The 17,800-nt window shown below is 40.5% G+C and overlaps 1 protein-coding gene across 15 annotated transcripts in view; it reads left to right on the forward strand.

Moving 5' to 3' along the window:
- eya1 (EYA transcriptional coactivator and phosphatase 1) overlaps positions 1-17,800 on the forward strand; it is a 62,543-nt gene that overhangs the window by 11,051 nt on the left and 33,692 nt on the right. For 12 of the 15 annotated variants that reach the window (XM_051410317.1, XM_051410320.1, XM_051410322.1 and 9 more), the window contains exon 1: positions 11,045-11,325. The exons of 1 other annotated variant lie outside the window; for it this stretch is intronic. The gene's annotated coding sequence lies outside the window, so the exon portion shown is untranslated. Of the gene's footprint in view, positions 1-11,044; positions 11,326-12,871; positions 17,116-17,800 lie in introns of those variants that run through there. 2 more of the 15 variants (XM_051410318.1, XM_051410326.1) reach the window with 1 other exon arrangement.

Consider the following 17,800-nt stretch of genomic DNA (forward strand, 5'->3'; position numbering starts at 1 on the left):
CTCTGATATCGTTTATTGTTTGGTATCAGATGTACACCTTGTACCCTTCACCATTTGCACTGAAGCACGTTTGACCTGAACTGTAATGTAGGCAACAGATGTCAAGTCTTTTCCCTACATCCTCCAACCTCCAACCCTCCGCTGCTTTCCCATCAGTAAAATGCACAGGCATCCTCTATTTGGTGTTGCATTTCAATATGCACAAACAAAGAATATTCATAGCTGCATCCTCAAATGACAGTCAGTGACATTGCTCAGTGTACAGTAAATGTGTGTGTGCTTGCGTGTGTGTGTGGGTTTTCCATACGTGCGTGCAGATATTTTTCTATTCCAGTTTTGGGATTTGTCCTGCAGTGGGCTCTGGAATGCTTTCAAAACATTGATGAGATGACAAGTTATCATTGATCTGTCCTTACTTAGTGGGATCCATTAAATAATGTATGGGCTTCTGTGCATTACCAATGCACTCTCCTGTCCTCGACCCATTAGAGGAGTAGGGCATGGGGCCCTAGTGGCTCCAGGCCCTCAGAGGTCCTTGGGCTCTCATTTAATTAAATTATCTTATAATGAAAAATCCCATAATGAGATTAATTTTAATTATTTATCAGCAGCCGATTTGAGGGAGAGGCCGTATTAATAATGCATGGAAGGGCTAAACATTTTTCAATTCATCACCTTTTCCTTTTGTTAAAGGTGCAATTTATTAAGTGCTCTGCAGCTGCTCGAGGTGATGGTGGTGGAGATATGGACGGCCAGGTCCAGAGGTCAGTCAGAAGGGCTGCTGAAGTTTTTTACTGGCATTTTCTGCCAAATTAACATCACTACAATACATATGCGGCATTATGCATGCATTGGTGTGTTTGCATGTAAATTCATTCATGCTTTAGTTTTCCTGTAGAAGTCTTGTCCAAGTTGTGAAAAATGTCACAGTCTTCAAATTCCTCAAATATACAATAATGTTCTCTTCAGTTTCTTAAAGCTTGATGGATTTTATATTAATACCTAAAGGCAGAGAAGTAATCAAAATTATGCCTGTAATTCTCTGCTGATGTTTGTATACCTCGATCAGGCTGGCATGTTGATTCCCCTTGTGTGAGCACATTAGAAGACTTTGGTGGCTGGCCAACAGAATAGGGGAAGATTGTCGACTGTCACACAGTGTGAAACTGTAATTAGCTGGCATAGAAGTGTGCTTATTTGAGTTCCCGGGCAAGAGAGATAGCTGTACAGTTGAGATCTGTAAGCTGATACGTCGTTGAAAACAATTACCTTTTGTGATTTAAATGAGCACTTTTCACATCTTCATAAGTTTTGTATCAACTGACAGAGGCATATAGGCAGGCAGCAGAAGTGGCCCAGGGCAGGAGACAAGAATGTCATTGGGACAGTGAGCCAAGTGCATTTATCAGGCCTTCATCAATAGTTGATTAATAATTCAGGCAGAGTCTGGGGCTTCTTTAGGGCAGGGTTTCAGCTAGCTTGTAATTTTGTAAATTGCATAGTCATCATGCAATGGCTGGGCCAGACCGCTCCGAGAGTCACAGCTGTGAATGTAGGCTGGCCTTTGGGATTTTAGTAACAGGTACAGGAAGAGTTTGAAACCAGATGTAGTAGAGCTGTAGTCAGGTATCCACAACAAATGCAGTCTGGAAACAAAGGGCTTCCAAAGAGGTGTGGAGAAAAACAATAAAAAGACAGTTGGGAGCACCTTATACAATATTATAGCTTCTGATGTACACAAATAATCTAAAACACACATAGGGAAAAAGATTAACATAAATGGCTGTTATATAACATGCAGAAAGCCAACATATTTCGGACACAATTGTAGTCAGAGCAGATCCATTTCTTTCCACTTTAGCCTGGCAACAGAATGAACAATATTACCCAAGTCAAAATGGAAATCAATATTCAGATAGTTGGCTTTTTGTTAAACCACCGGTCCCGTCTTTTGACAGATTTCCACCAGATATTTCCCCTGGCTTATAGAAAACAAACAGGCATTTCTTTCCATTGTGAGTTGTTCAAGGTGCCTTGGCCCAGGTGCAGTGTGAGCAGAACAGTGAATGAGCAAACCCCTCAATTACCCCAAGCCAGCTCTCTGATAACTCCCATTCAACAAAATGGGTCCTCTAATTGCCCCGACCAGTATTACCTGTTCTGCGTCCAAAAGTGCACTATTCTTCCACATCGTTTCCTAGGCAACTGGAAGTTTTTGTGACCTATAAAAAGTTGCTACTCCTGTAACTGATCCGACGCTAGGCAGTTGTTTGTTTCCATGGCAGGCTGCTGAGCTATTTATAGGTCTATCTAGCTGGTACTAGTAGGCACAGAAAGCGTTACAAACTGTTTTATTCATTCATTTGGAAGAGAATTCTCTTGTCCTTTTGATAGACTGAAAGTCAGCTAGAGAGTTGACTGGATGTTTAGAGAACAAAAAACACCTGGGGCTTCAGCAACTGAGTCACAAAGTCAAGAGGAAGAGGGCTTCACACTTTTCTCCCCTGTTTTCCCCTGTCTGCTTTTCCCCCTTCAGTGCAGGAGCGGATCCTTGTAACAAAACGTAATGTTTATTTTGGAGTCAGAGGCAATGCCCCGGATGACCGGAATTTCTTTGTTGTGGTTTCGTTTGTGTTTTTAGTAAAGACGCACAGAGCTGCTGGTATTGATGATTCGTATGTTCATCATCAGAGGTCCTTGGCAGTTCATCACGTCTCCCCTCACTGTGTGCGTCTTTAGTAAAAGGTTAATCAGGCAACCCTCCCTATTAAAGTGATAATTTATCTCTGATTCACAGGGTTGAAAAGGTATATTAATTACCAAACGTGTCAAGTGCAGAGTTCAAGAAGAGATCTCCCTTAAGGCATTTGGCAGCTGCAGCAGACTTAACTCCAATTTCAAAATCTGTCTCTAACTTTTAGTTCTATTCACTGTCCTTATACAAGTTGTGTAGTGTCTGTCTTTATATAGATCCTAAAAACATTTTCAAGGTTCAGTTCAAACATTATTGCGTGTTGATAACCGTATGTAGATACATTAAGAAACTTTTGAGTCCACAGAGAAGATTTAAAGAGGCTACACAATGATGGAATGAGATGGACTTTTAAAAGAGGTGAGATATCAATAGGAATCCATTTAGTTTATGGACTAGAGACATTAACTTAACTAACAATCAATCATTCCTCTCCTTAAAGCTTTTTAATGCACGTAAATCTGACCTGTCAATACATTTTAAGCGTCATGCTCACTCTTCAGTCCATTGTTGTGGTTATGCACCTACTATAGTCTGTTTGTTACTTCCCCCTTGAAATGCACCTTTTACTGTACAGTCTTCCTCACGATCACTTCTAAATTCCAGTAATGTTGCTTTGCAACTAATACAGTAGAAGAAGATGAAAAGTTTACAGGAAAAACTTCTAGCAGTGGACTAATATGTGGAAAGGACACAAGCAGACAACATAATTGTTCTTGCACTTAAGCTGTATTCTCTAATGGAGATAAACTGACTTTTCTGTGTCCTGTCTGAAGGAGGTCATGTGATGTTTTTGTCTCTTACATTTTGCTTTGCTGTTTTTTACTGCAGCAAAAAGGCGCATTTGAGTTAAATTGTTCCAGAGCACCATGCATTAGCCTTTTACTGTAAAGCTACTGTGTTATCTATAGCATAAAGTCTTAAACTGAAAAGGAGCAGTACTGTACACCAATATGGGGGTTACTGCTATAAAAGAAACTGTAAAATACTGTTTTTCCTCAAATCACTTGTAGGCAGTTCTAGCTAGATGAGATACAACATATTTTCACACAAGTACAAAGGGAGAGTGTGCTGGAAGGAGTGCATTGCAAATTCCATTTCCTCATAGAGGAAGTCACCTTTTAGCAGGGCCACTGCTGTTCCAAACACATCAAGAGGAAACAAACATGGAAAGTTGGCATATCATTTAGTCCAGTCGGTTCTATTGATGTCCTCTACAATGATATGTTTGTCCAAATGAACTGCATTAGGAAGCTGCAAAGTCTGAGGTCTCAAGAAAGTGGACTAACATTGCAATTAGACTGGATTGGACAGAGAGAATTGATGTTTACTTTCAATGAATGACTGTTGTATTTGTTATTTCCTCCTGCTTTATAACCCACTGTTAGTGGTCTCCTAACTGGGATGATGCAGTCTTTGTTTTTTCATTCGTAAAGTAACTCGGACAGCTCTTCCTGTCCACTGGATATTGATAGTGTAGCAGTAGTGCTCTAGTAAAAACAATAAATGAAAGGCTGTCTCCCTTGCTCATGATGACGGCAGCGACAAGTACCAGACATGCACAGAAGTCACCAAGAGGTACTTTGGGGTAAGGTATTAGGATATACGTCAGCACCCGTCTTGCATAGTCTTCAACTGTGATTATCCCATTGGTTATTTTGGAACTCCTTGTCATGCTTCAAGTCTCTCTGACACCGGCATGGTTGGAGACTACTACCCACTAGTTTGGCAAGCCGCTAATAGTTCACACTGTTCTCAGGGCTGTGAAAAATTGTGCAGCTCAGCATGTTTCCCGCTGTTCCATAAAATGAGTGACATTTGGTGCCTAGATAATCTGAGCTTCTGCTTTTTTAAGTGCACACATGCAGAAGGAGGCCGGGTAGACAGATAAACCCAGCTGTTAAGTCTGTACAGGAGTTAAAAATGACTGAAAACTGGTGTCCAATGGGAATGTCCATTCATCACTGCAAATACCCCTGCTGTGTTCGCTTGCACTTGTTTCCTAGAGAACAAATATGGATGTAGGTTAAATATAAGTTATTTTCCGGTCTGTAGTATTTCTGTTTTATTTATGTACGGTAGATAGCTGATTGGTAATACCCCAGGCTTAAATAGCTTTGTCGGAGCTCTTGTATCGTCTCTTGGCACACATGTTACCAGAACTTGAATGTGGTAGCATATTCTGTCAGTGAAGCAAACCACTGGCTCGCACAGCACAGCCTCTTTTGTAACTGTATTTAGTTGCTAAGCAGAATGGCACAGACCCAATCTAAGTGGCTTTCATCTGGCCAATTCAAACAGACGTTTGACCCCAGACATTTGCCTAATGTGTTTTTGTTATGTGGACTCCTGGCTTCACAAATGTCACAGTGGCTGGACTAGTGGGGGTTCGGTGAATGACTCAGGGGGTTGGGAGCTGGAGGGGGCAGGAACAGGGACTCAGCCTGGGGGGGTGGGGTTGCAAGGCAGAAGTTAAGTCTGTAACCTCTGCATTTCATACTCAAACCCATTGGGAGTTGGTAGTGTGGTGAACATAAGTTCCCAGTGATGACCAGCCCCTCCTTCTTCATGGGCCAGACTCACTGCAAGACTGCTGATGAGCAGCCCGGCCCCCAAGCGCTCTGCTGACCTGGGCCCAACTGGACAGGCAGCTGTGGAGGAGACGGGGAGTGCCACATTTCTGGCCGCCTGGGTTGCGCAAGTCAGAAGCAGTCCCAGACAGTTGGGGCAGCCCTGACAAATGCTGCCATTAGAGGGGAGCTGAAAATTTATTACCAAACATATTGGTATTTTAGGGTGCAGCTGACTTTGATTTAGTGGCGTTGCTGATGAGGCTATGCCTTTACACCAGAATACCAGATTAGTACCAGAAAGTCACACTATCCACGTACAGCCCTTTTACCACCTACTTTATTAGCAATCACGATATCTGCAGAAAATGACTTGTTTTAATTTACTGGACTTTAGCCTAAATATTATCTCTGTTTGCAAATTGTCAAATGTAGAGCAGCTTTGAGAAGAAAGAACAGGAAAAAAAATATGCTGTATATGTTATCTATCCAGTGGAATTTATATTTTTTGGTTTGCATTATATCGGAAATTGTAGTTCAAAATCAAAGACACAGACTTGTCGGTTAAGTCTTTTTTTATTTTTGTCCAGACTTCAAACGTTTTAGTATCATTTCAAAGAGCACCAGTGAAGTGAAGCTTCACCCAACACTGAATTCAGTACATTTAAGGGCATATGAGAGCATTTATCCACTGTGTGTGTGATGCAGAATACATGAGCCATACAGTATGAAAGCTTTGTTGTTTTGTTAAAAATTGGTGGAGGCAGAGGGCCTTCCAACATTCAACTAGATTACACACTACTGAGGCCTGACTAAAGCAACTTATGACTGAAGAAAAACAAAACAAAAAAGCACCCTTTCTAAATGAAGCAAATCTAAAAATGAGTAGTTGATAGTACTTGATCAAAGATATTTAGTTTAAGATCGTTACCTTGTGGGTTGTGGATTTTATATCACAAAGGAATGCCAAATGCATTTGTACAAGGTCCATATTGTACATCTGAATCATGTTTGGTGTAAATCTAGAACAATAGTGCAATCAAGGAATAAAGTAAATGTATTTAGCATTATACAACACAAGGTTGTATAACAACACAAGAGTTCGCTACACACATAGAAAAAAATTATTTAATTTATAGAATAACATAAAGGAATGTAATTAAATAGTTTATACAATCATTTTTATACATATATACATACACGTATAGACCCAGGAAATGATTCTGCAGCGCATCTTTTGTGCATCTAACCCTAACCCTAACCCTAACCCGCTTAATCCTATCCCTGCTCTCTTTCCTCTCCTCTTGTTGAGGGGCTGGTCCCGTCCGGTTGATCTGGCTGGTTTTAGTAATAAAGCCAAAAACAGATTAAAACAAAAGCAGAGAGGTCCGAAGGAGCTGGCGTACCTAGCAGCATCTGTGAGCGCAGCCGTTGCCACAATCAAAATCTCCTGATTCAGTGGATTTGAACAATTTTGGCTTAGCTCTTAATACTCAATCAAACTCACCAATTGTGCCCCCCAAAAAACTGCAAACCTCTTGGACAAGTATTGATGACTAGTTGTTAAATCTGATAATAAAGATATTCTGCATTTTTGCCTTAAAGATTTTGATGAATTGTTTATACTACTTCTATGGAAGACATAAATCTAGAAATACATTAAACAAACCATTTTGTGACTTATTAGGCTGATTTTAGTCTTATTATTCTCTTTATCTTTTAACAGGCTATATATTTTAAGCGTAATGCCCGCGGTGATACTTCCAGCCATAGTGATGTCTCCATCTGAGTAATAGGTCTCTAAAGTGTGCTTGTTTGGCTTTTTTGGGGCCATTGGAGAGCAATAAAGTGTCTGTCTGAGGATTTTCGGGGTCCTCGTAGACTTTCCCCAGGTGTGCCTCACTGGTCATAAAGTACAACTTGTCTCTCGTGGTATATGCATGGATAAATGTGTCCGCTGAGTGTTTTTTAACCAAATACTAGTTATTATGCAGTGGGATTTTTAACACAACACAAACAACATTTAGAAATGACTTTTGAAAACATTTTAAGTGCTTTTTAAGAGACTTCCCGAGCTGAAATGTGCTTGCTATATTTTATATAACATAAAAATTGGCATTTTACTTAATTCAAGCATGTTCTCTTTGTGTTTTGTTTGGAACCAAGATGGCTACAACAATAAGGTCACTCTGTTAAATTAAGTTTGTGACGTCCACTGAGGTTAACCATTTCCTTTGTTCCTCGCTTTTTGTGGAGGAAAGCTCCAATGTATTTTCATGTTGAGGTATGCTGTGTTTACTTTTATCACTGCTCCTCGGTGAGGCTGGCCAACCTGATGTTTGTTTATAAGAAATTTGGGCTTCACTCGTAACTTTCATTCACCACTTGAAAGCACTTGACTTGCTACTAATTTACCTTTAGGGACTTCAAAATTATCTGTCTGCACTGTCAAAATCTTTTTTGTGGTAGCAACTTGTCATCATCAAAGTTTTTCTTTAGAGTTTAATGAAAGCCTGGTAGATAGATGGGTTAATGTTATATACTTTAAGACAGCTTAACCTCAAGGTAACATGTTTTTTGGGCCTCAAAATTATGTTGGTTCCTTTTTGTTTTTGCTTTGATTGCTTCAGCTGTCATTGTTGCTATGCAGGTTGCTTTTATGTTAGTATTACAGAGTTCACATGAAAACACAAGCAGTGGGAACAGAGGAGGAATGGAATAGTATTGAAAATGATCTTGAATTTCCCTTGGTCATCAGTGCTGCTTTGCTTTACCAAGGATATGTCACTCTGTGCTGCTCGGTTATTTTGAACAGGAAACTATGCACATTGAATAACTCAGGAATATCCAGTACCTAGCACTTACAGAGCTCTTTGACAAATTGCCATCCAGCAAACTTAATGTCCCACTTGTGTCAGGGGCAAGGCTGGTGGGTGGGAGGTTTGTGTAGTTAAGTTTTTTGTATTTTCTCCTTAGTCAATAGGTGAACACTTCACCTAGTAATGCCTGTATAAATATATAAAAACTGTTATTTTATCCAAAGTTATCCCAAGTTCAGATTTCCCTTCTTGGGGGAGGTTTGGGGTGTAATGTTCTGCTGAGACTTATGTCAAAAAAGGAACTTGATCTCTCCAATGTGTGACATTGTATAAACACTGTAGTAGTTCTACCAAAACAAATTTGCAGCATATGCATATGAAAATATTGCAACTATGTCACCAGGGTGTTAGCATTTCGTTTCATCTGTATCATTTGATCCCGTGTCATACCGTTCCCGCACCTTTCACACTGTTTATGTATTCTTTGTCAGGATAAGTAAACTCAATCTACCGAGATGTTCTCTTTTGTGGAACAACAGAGGGAAAAACTCACCACAGTACAGGATCTAAAACTTTCCAAGTACTAGGATTCCAGTTAGATGTACATTAACCCTCCGTTCCTTATCTCGAAAATGGAATCAGCCATTTGGAAGTGAGTCTATTTCCATGTGTGTGAGAAGCTGAGTGGATAACCTGTTGGCAGTGGAGGACAGTGCAGATCTCTCTTCACTCTAAATTGCAGGCAGGCATCCCTGCAACCCCACATGAAGACCATTGAGTCCCATCAAGATAATCCTTAATAAAGAACGGCTTCACATTTAATCTTAGCTCACTTCTCAAATTTCTTACTTGATATAGTTTTTGGCAAGTGGCATTTTAGCGCTGATGTCAGTTGAACAGTATCAGTGAATCTTTTGTTAAGCTTCCATTTGGCAGATGTAGAAGGTTCTATTAGGCTAAGTTTGTATAGTTGCAGAAAATGTATGCATCTAATGAGGTTTTCTTATGTTAAACTATAATATTTTATATACGTAAATATTTTTCTTCAGAAGGGAAACAATCAGTCTCAAACTCAACTCTTAAATTCAAAAGTTTAACCTAGCTGTTACATTAGATTATTTGCATTTAACAGTCTTTCATTCAATACTTTGGAACGTGAAAATAGCAATCACTAAATATCACCAGTAAAACTGCTAGGTTGATTGGAGCCTTGATTCAAAACATACCATACAGCGCTGTATGCTGTGAGAGTACAAGGAAAATCTGAGTTTAGTCGTTGAGACATAAACAACTCTGGATAATTATACTGTGCAATTTGAAAATAACTCACTTGCAAAATTACATCTCAAGCTAATTTTATACAGCTGCTTATTGAAATAGAGAGAGTAAAGTAGAGTAAATGTAGTAACTCAATTGGCATGTGTACCCCTTCGCTATTAGAAATAGTTACTTGAGAGTCCCCAAGCATCTATTAGTCAATTGAGTTATCAAAAACCTGTTCAATGTGCAATATATTTCATGCTCCAATATTGAAACGTGAGCCTATAGATTTACCTGTGGGCAGTTGGTTTGTAGCAGGAGGTAGCACTTGCAGTTCCAGCACGTCCACCTCATTACTGCAGTGTATTTAAATCAGCAGCAGTGCAGCTCGGATCTATTCCTGTCAGCTACTCGTTGACTACTGCTACAGAGGATGGTTGGTATTGAGTTGTGAAGTCTGTAGCTGATCAAGTAGAAATTCATTCATCAGTTCTTTTTTGATTCAAACAACATGACATGCAATATGATTAACAAAAGATTTGTATATGCTCTTTCAGTGACTCACAACACCTGTTTAATTTTTTATTGTCAGCCACTGACTAATAGGTAACATAGACGCACAAGCAGTGCATACAGAGGAACACAGCTAACACAGTATACTATTCTTCTAGCCGTGGGTGTTCTTCTTCTCTCAACACCTCTTTACCATAGTAAATGTATGATTTCCTCTTTCTTGGTAATCATTTTTCAGTATTACAGTTGGTATTTCACCCACAGTTTTATTATGTGGAAATTAAACAAATTTTAAATGGCCCATTGACCTTTCAACCATTCATTACACAGAACTGATATTCTTGGAAAGAAAATATGGTATGACATATAGAAGAAAAAGCTGTACAAGCCTCATCACCAGCTTGAATAAATCACCAGTTTGAGCTCATCAGTAGCAGCGTGGCCTTGTGTAGTAGCTTCGCACAGTTGAAATAATAACCTGGAGCAGACAGAAGGCAGTCATTACCTTGCACACAGACGCGGCGTGTATGTGTTGACGGAGGACTTCCACTAGACTGCTGTGGAGACGGACAGAGCCAAGCCGCTCGGGCCTGCTGTTGAACCTCCGGCTCCCCATCACCTAAGCTAATGACCTAAACCCTTGTTTACCCTCTGAAGATCCCTCTGTGACAAAGAGAAAGCCAGCAGCGACCTAAGACTCACAAGAGAGAGCAAAAAAAAAAGTGGTTTGTGGTTAAAAACAGAGCATAACAAAAACAAGAGAGAAACGGGGGTAGAAAAAAAAGTGAGGGCCCTTGGGGTGTGTGAGCGGAGCCTGGTGTTCCAGTGGACAGGCAGGCCAATGGAGAGATCTGCCATTTCATTGTCTTAGTCTCCACTGATACAATCTGGAGAGGGCTGTATTGCTTAAAGCTGTGAGTGAATGACATATGGGGAGCTGGTGTGAGGCGCAACTCCCCTGTGCCTCCTCCAGACCCAAAGTCTTCCTGTGAGAGAGCACCAAGCAACTTTTCTGCTTTTTCAAACGGCAGCAGCCTCCCTCTCTCCCTCCCTCATTCACTGCCTTTCTCCCTCCCTCCCTCCCTCTCCCTCGCTCTCTCACTCTCTCTCTTTTTTTCCCTCTTCCTCAGACACTCACTAGTCACTGCCTGAAGCAGTAATCGGACAACTCTCTTTCTCACTAGGACTGGGTCTCCTGAGATACCGTGCGGGGCTCCATGGGTTCCAACACCTAAAATGAAAAAGAAAAAAGTAGTCTTGTAGTTTACATTTATTGTGCTACAGATTCTACCAACACCTGAAGAACAGTTTTAGAAAGCTTGTTGTCCGTTCTGCTGGACTGAACGATCTTTCTGTAGAAGATTTTTTTTTAAAGAAGGGATAAACACACAGGGATTCAACCATAATTGTAGTGAGTATGATTTTAATTTCTACTTGATGTTTGAGATGTTGACTGTCTTCTCTTGCCATGTCTGATTTTTTTTTACTATTTCAGTGTGTGTGTGTGTGTGTGTGTGTGTGTGTGTGTGTGTGTGTGTGTGTGTGGAATTATCTGCTTTATTTGATAAAACTTGCATCAGCATTCAATCTAGCATATAATTCCCAATTAAAGCATTTATTATTTAATGGAGCTGTGGGAGTAAAAATTTGATTTATGCACAAACCTTTTCATTAATTGTGGTGGTTCAAAATAGTACTATCTACGTCTTTATTATTGTAAGAAGTGCATTATTGTAGAGCGATTCAAAAATGTATAATAATGTTAATAATATAAACCAAAGAGGAAGGCTTTAATCTTCACAGGTCAGCTGTAATTCATTGATGATGGTAGATGAATTGCCAAGAAAAAACAATTGCTCTGGATGAATCTTTAATTTTAATTTAAGTGAAAGTAAATGCAGCTCATAACACGATAAAGAAGTGAATTTAAAAATGTAACATGATATTTAAATAACAATTTATAGTATATTACAGTACATTTGATAATAGCTAAAAATCTTACTCTGATATTCTGTTTTTATAATACATACAGTATGTCCAGAATTTTTAGAAATTTAACAGTTCAATTTGTCTGTAATTATAAATGAAATTGGAAGAAAAATGTCCCCTAAAATCTCCATTTCAAAAATTATGACCTATAGTTTTTCTCTACTCTTAGTTCAAAATAATTTTTAAATTGCAAAACAGTCAGCTGTAGGAGCATGATAACTCACATCCAAGCTGCAAATACATCCCAAAATTGCCCTTTGAAATATGGGATCCTCTTCTGCTTGGCCCAGTTTACATTTTTGATCAGGCAAGGAAAACGTGCTGGTCCCTGCAGGAGTCCCTTTTTGACTGGCAGAACAAACAAAACCAACACAGTTAAAGCAGTTGACATCCAATGCCATCTGCTGAGGCCAGGAATGCTGCGAGGAGACCTGAGAGCCTCTCAGCGTCTGACCAAGACAACAGGCCTCGACTCCCGGCCGTGCTGCGTCTCCGCTCGCCAGTATTTCACGTGTAGTAAAGATGACTCACCCGCTGTAATCACTAGTCTCTCTAATTGAAGGATGTTCTGGTTTAATGTTCTGTGTATGATCACAGGCTTACATCACAAGTCAGGGAATTATTATGTGTGTGTGTTTGTGTGTGAAGGACATTTCATCTCTATCAAATTGTGCCTTTTTCCTCTTTTCTTTTTCATCCTCTAATTCCTATAATTTCCAAACGCCTGCCCTTTTTCTGTGTTTAGAAAGGTGTGTGTTAGCAGATGAAAGAGAGGAAATAGAGAGGTTAGGATAGGCTAGTGAGCCAGACTGCTTGCAGAGTGGACTCCGCTCTGTGTAGACAAACATGACAGTGTGTGTGACCGCCTGCTGCGACCATTCACTCACACAATAACCTTATTTATCCAATTAACAGATAATGAGCAGGCTGATTTGAGGCTGTTTACACTGTGTATTTGCTTTACGCAGGGAGAGATCGAGGGCTCTCTGCCTGGCTGCGGAGTGCAGCAGCAGTGTGCACAAGCAGGAGTGGTCGGCGGTGGCAGTGGCATTGTTTGCCCAAGGCCTGATGCCTTCCGTCTAGCCGGCCGAACCCTTGTCCTCTTCTCTCAAAGAGGAGATTGAAAATGGTGAAAGACACAGAGGGATAATTGATCCAGCCTCACTGATGCAGCTATTTGTGAGGAAGAAGGAGAGGGGGAAGAGGGCGCGAGAGAAAGAAATAGGAAATAGGGGACCTCCTATTAAGTAGCCCATACTGGGTGATTAGTGGGCAGGGGTTGTTTACTAAATACCGTAGGGTGTTATTTTGTTAACACGCCACTGTTTGGATCGGGAATATGTGCCTGAAAGAACAGGAAATGAACTTTAAAGATTTCTGTTGATTGCCATTACAGGTCCTCAATCACTATCACCCACTTTTGTGTTTGTTTGTAAATGGCAATATGTTTACGTTGCGCACACTAAAAAAGGAAGCGGCTGAGTTGAAAGTCTAAACAGAAATTGTATTCTAAGAGATTGCATTGTACTTCAAATGTGCCTCTGTGCAGATCATATAACACTATTTGCTTTTAAAAATTTAAAACTGCTACTTTATGACCTTCTGCAACGTCGTGTGATATTAGCTAAAGACTTCTAGAAAATCCTCTGCTTCCTATCCTGAGCAGATAATAATTTCATTAACATAATAGATCACTGTCTCACGTTTGAGAGAATTAGAATAACAAGCCTCAGGCATTAAAGTGATATAATCGTTAAGATTTGTCACTGGACTTTCTTTCATCTTTGTGTGTAAAGCCTTTCTCGTTCTGCGGTGGTCACGGTGGTAGGCAGGTTGTGATAAAATGTGCACCTTAAATCTTGTTTGATGGCCCCTCAAAGGCGAACTGGCCTTCTGGAAATAATTTTGAAGGTTGAAGAGCACTGTATTAACAGATTTAATGTAGCTATTGAGAGAATTGCATTGGAGCACACCATGTCAGATTGAACCAAATGAGAGGGACAAATTGCACCTCAACAAACAGCATGTGTTAATAATTGTGCTATTAATTACAGATAAGTAAAAAAAAAAAATGAATTGTGTGTGAAGCATTGTGTGCTTTTAGAATTTGTTGCCGTAGGTCTCATATGTGTACTAAGTGCAGGCCAGTATTGTGCATCTTTATAAATAAATGTTAATGGAATATAAAAAGAAAAAAGTATTATTTCATGTTATTTTAATTGAAAAGGTTTTGGTTTAAACGTATATTTTTATAATTTCTTTAGTGCGGTTAAAATTAATTTATACAAACAGAAAAGAGGTTTAGAAAAGTGCCATCATTGTTCAGAATTACACCACCAAACACTTTCAAATGTCCATCCATTTTATTTCAAATGTGTGATGCCTGTCTTATCTAGAATACAACACTTTTGAGGAGGCATTTGTTGGCAGCCGTCATTTTTTTCGGCCACGTATAGAGACACAAGTGAAGTGTAGCATTTTGTAAACTGTGCCTAATTCCACTCACATCTGTGTCCAATTGTTGTCTGCATCTACATTCTTTGAGAGTGGATTTATTTTTCCTGGGCCACCATGTGGATTCAGCTGACCAGCTTAAGTGGGGATTAGTTGTTTTAAAGTTAGATTTTGATTAAAGCATTGTTTTTCAAAAGTTGTAACTCACAACACATGGCTTACATAGACTGTAAAATTCAAAGGACTATACCCTATAAAATGAATGTCTATTAAGGATGACACAGGGAGTGGAGAACAGAAACAAACAAAGCATTTTCTTTTATTTCCAACAGTAAAATGTAATATGCGTAAATACTTTTAAACAAATCAGTTTGCAGGTGATATAACACCTTCCATATAAATTTGGTAACTATTGGCTTAATAGTAACAAAATATGTAACAAAGGTGAAGAAACGATTTGTGTCGGGTCAGACAGCCTGCATGCTGAGGTGATCTATGCTAAAAGCTTGGCTGTGGCTATGTTTACCTTTGGAAACGCAGGTCTTGAAATAAGTAAAGCGAAACAAAAGGGCCAGCAAACAACCGTGAGTGAAGCGTGTTGTGGCACTTCTTTTTTTTCCCCTCTTGATGACACTTCCAGCTCTTCATCTAGTCTGGCTTTGTTCTTGTTAGCTTCAAAGACCTGGCAGTTCAGGTTGAACTAAGAAGCACATCAAAGATGCTGAATGCAGCCCTTTTTTTTAAACAATAAATATTTAGCGGCGCAGAAGAAAGGTTTGCTTTTAAATCCCTGCCCCCTCCCTTCTCCCCTCTCCCATCTCCCCCACTCTGTTCACCTGGCCGGTTTCACCTGCTGGCAATGGCTGAGACACCAGCATGGTAATGGCTTCATTGGCCTGCTCTGCTGAACACAGAAACCAGCTACCACACACACACACACACACACACACACACAGACTCACACACACACACCACATCTCCCCACCACTTCCCCCAACTCTGTGATCGCTGTTAATGTGCTGTGGCAAAATGTGTTTCTCTTTCGTCTTTATGGCTTTTACCTCTGTCGACTTTCTTTTCCATTGATATTTTTGTATTTTTTTACACCCCCTCTGCATATTTTAGTATTGGGAAATGCCAGGAGGAGGCACTGCTGTTGTCCGTAGCTCCTAAAGTGAGAATGAAATATAATGGGTTTTTTGCTAAGATGGCTGTACCATAAGCAGTGAGGGAGTTGGCAAATTGTAAAGCTGGAATGGTATTCATGCCTTGGTGTGAAGAGCAAAGCCTGTTGAAAAAGAAGAAGAAAAAAACTTAAGACCATGCAGCTCAGGTTACCCTGGCTCATGTAAACAGTCAGCCATTAAAAAATCATGCCAGGATTTTTGAAAAAAGACTTTGCATGTCTTTTTCCTTTTTCCTGACCAGTTGAATACCTTTGACCCTTTTTTGGACCCTGTATTCCCATGGTGGGCTGGAGTCAGGTCTAATATAGTGTTATAGCCATGCAAGTATATGGCTCTGCTTGATGTTTGGAGAGAGACGAGCAGAGCGGGAGTGGACAGCAAAATGTAACTGTCAGCTAAAGGAGAGTAATAGAGGCATTCGTAGCGTCATAGGAAACATATGTGGCTCCATATGCTCTCCATGTTCTTGTTTCCAGTCTCGTTCATTGTCTGAGATGCACCACTGATCTGGGGGCCTCTAAAGTGCCCTGCATGTGTGAGTGTGTGTATATATATATATGTATATGTGTGTGTGTGTGTGTGTGTGTGTGCATTTGCACCACTGAGCTGGGGGCCTCTGAAGTGCCCTGTGCACAAGTGTGTATGTGTGTGTACACATGCAGACATACAGGCATGAGTTATGTATCTCTGTGTGCTAAAGAAGAAGACATTTTTTAAAAAAAACTAAAAAGACGCATGAGTTTTTGTGTTGCCAAAGAGAAAGAAAAGATTTATATAATGTCTGTGTGACTGTATATACTGTCCTCTTTCTGCCTTTCTGTAGGCTGTGAAGTTAGGAAGTTGTGTATTTCTGTGCTGTGCCGTGGCCCCAGGCTGGGGCAGGCCCGCGGGAAGCAGCGCTGACGGTCATTAGGACCTGTCAGTATGCCAAGAGGGGGAGTGCTGATAAATTTCAGATAGTGTCAATTGCAGATGAAAGATCTGCTGAAGATGCTAGGGGTGTCACGCTTGACTTGTCTTTGCTCAACAAGTCCCATCTTCCTTCCAGCAGCAGGCTACCTCAGGCAGGAAAGCGGGCTGGCTCTCCCACCCTCTGCTGCCCCCCAGCCCCTGCTCTCCCCAACCCCTCACCCCTCTGCCTACCTTCACCCCCACAACCCCCCACCCCTTCCTGCTTACCTTGGCTAAGCCGCTTTGCATGTTGATTGGGGGAGGGCTAATCCAGTTTGCAGCTGTCGTAGACCAATGATGAATCACCTTTCCGTCATTTGGCTGTGCTCCCCTTGCTCAGGGAGGAGGGAGGACCTGGAGGAGGAAACAACAGTGGAGTAGGGCTGCGGCTCGGAGAGAGACAATGTGCGCCTCTGTTCCCCCGCGAGCCCTCTCTTCCCATTCTGCTCCAGAATCACAATAATGTTTTCTCAGACAAGCCTTTTTGTGTCGTGGATGGCTCTGGACTGTGACATCGAGCTGCAATAACAAGGAGTGACATTGTTTCTGCTTGGGGCAGGTGGAGGCAGAATACAGAAAGGGAGTGTGGTTTGTGAGGACTCAAAGCCATCTAGGTCCAGGTAAGAGCACAGTTGAGCCAGTGCCAGCAGCATCAGAGACATGTAGCTCTCTGCGCGGCATCAGAGATTGCCTTAGACACTCTGCTAAACAACTGTCAGCTTCTCTTTTGTGTGTGTCTGATTTGAGGTATCGAAAGCTCTTTAGCCATCACCTAATGAGAAAAAAAGTTTGGGCAAAGGAGGAGAGAGCAGGATTAAGTAGTGAGTGTGAAATGTAGTAATAGGATTAGTTTATTTTAGACGATCCTTAATGTGCTTATATTTGTACCTCTGTGTTGTTGTATGCTTGGAGGGTGTGATATTTTTAGGGGAGAAGTAAATGAATATTCTTCTGGGAAAAGGACAATGCAGCTTGCATTATTGGAGTGTGTGTGATGAAGACTGACTTAGCCTTTTCATTGTTGTTTTTTATCATTCATATTTTTTTATAATTTATATGTTCGTCTTTTTCTGTTTGTAAATATATATTTTTTCATTAACAATTAAATTGGACTTGAACCACAAGAAAGGACTCTATTTTCCGAGCTATACGGCAAAATATCATAATATCATAACAATATAAAATCATCGTAAATAGAGTAAATGCATATCATAATTTAATCTTTTTATCTCATAATTCTGGTTTCTTCGTGCCATCTGATAGCACTCAGACTACTCAGAGTTACTTGAGCATTTATCTTTGTGG

This window comes from Dicentrarchus labrax, unplaced genomic scaffold (assembly GCF_905237075.1).
Source record: "Dicentrarchus labrax unplaced genomic scaffold, dlabrax2021, whole genome shotgun sequence".
NCBI classification, from domain to species: domain Eukaryota; kingdom Metazoa; phylum Chordata; class Actinopteri; family Moronidae; genus Dicentrarchus; species Dicentrarchus labrax.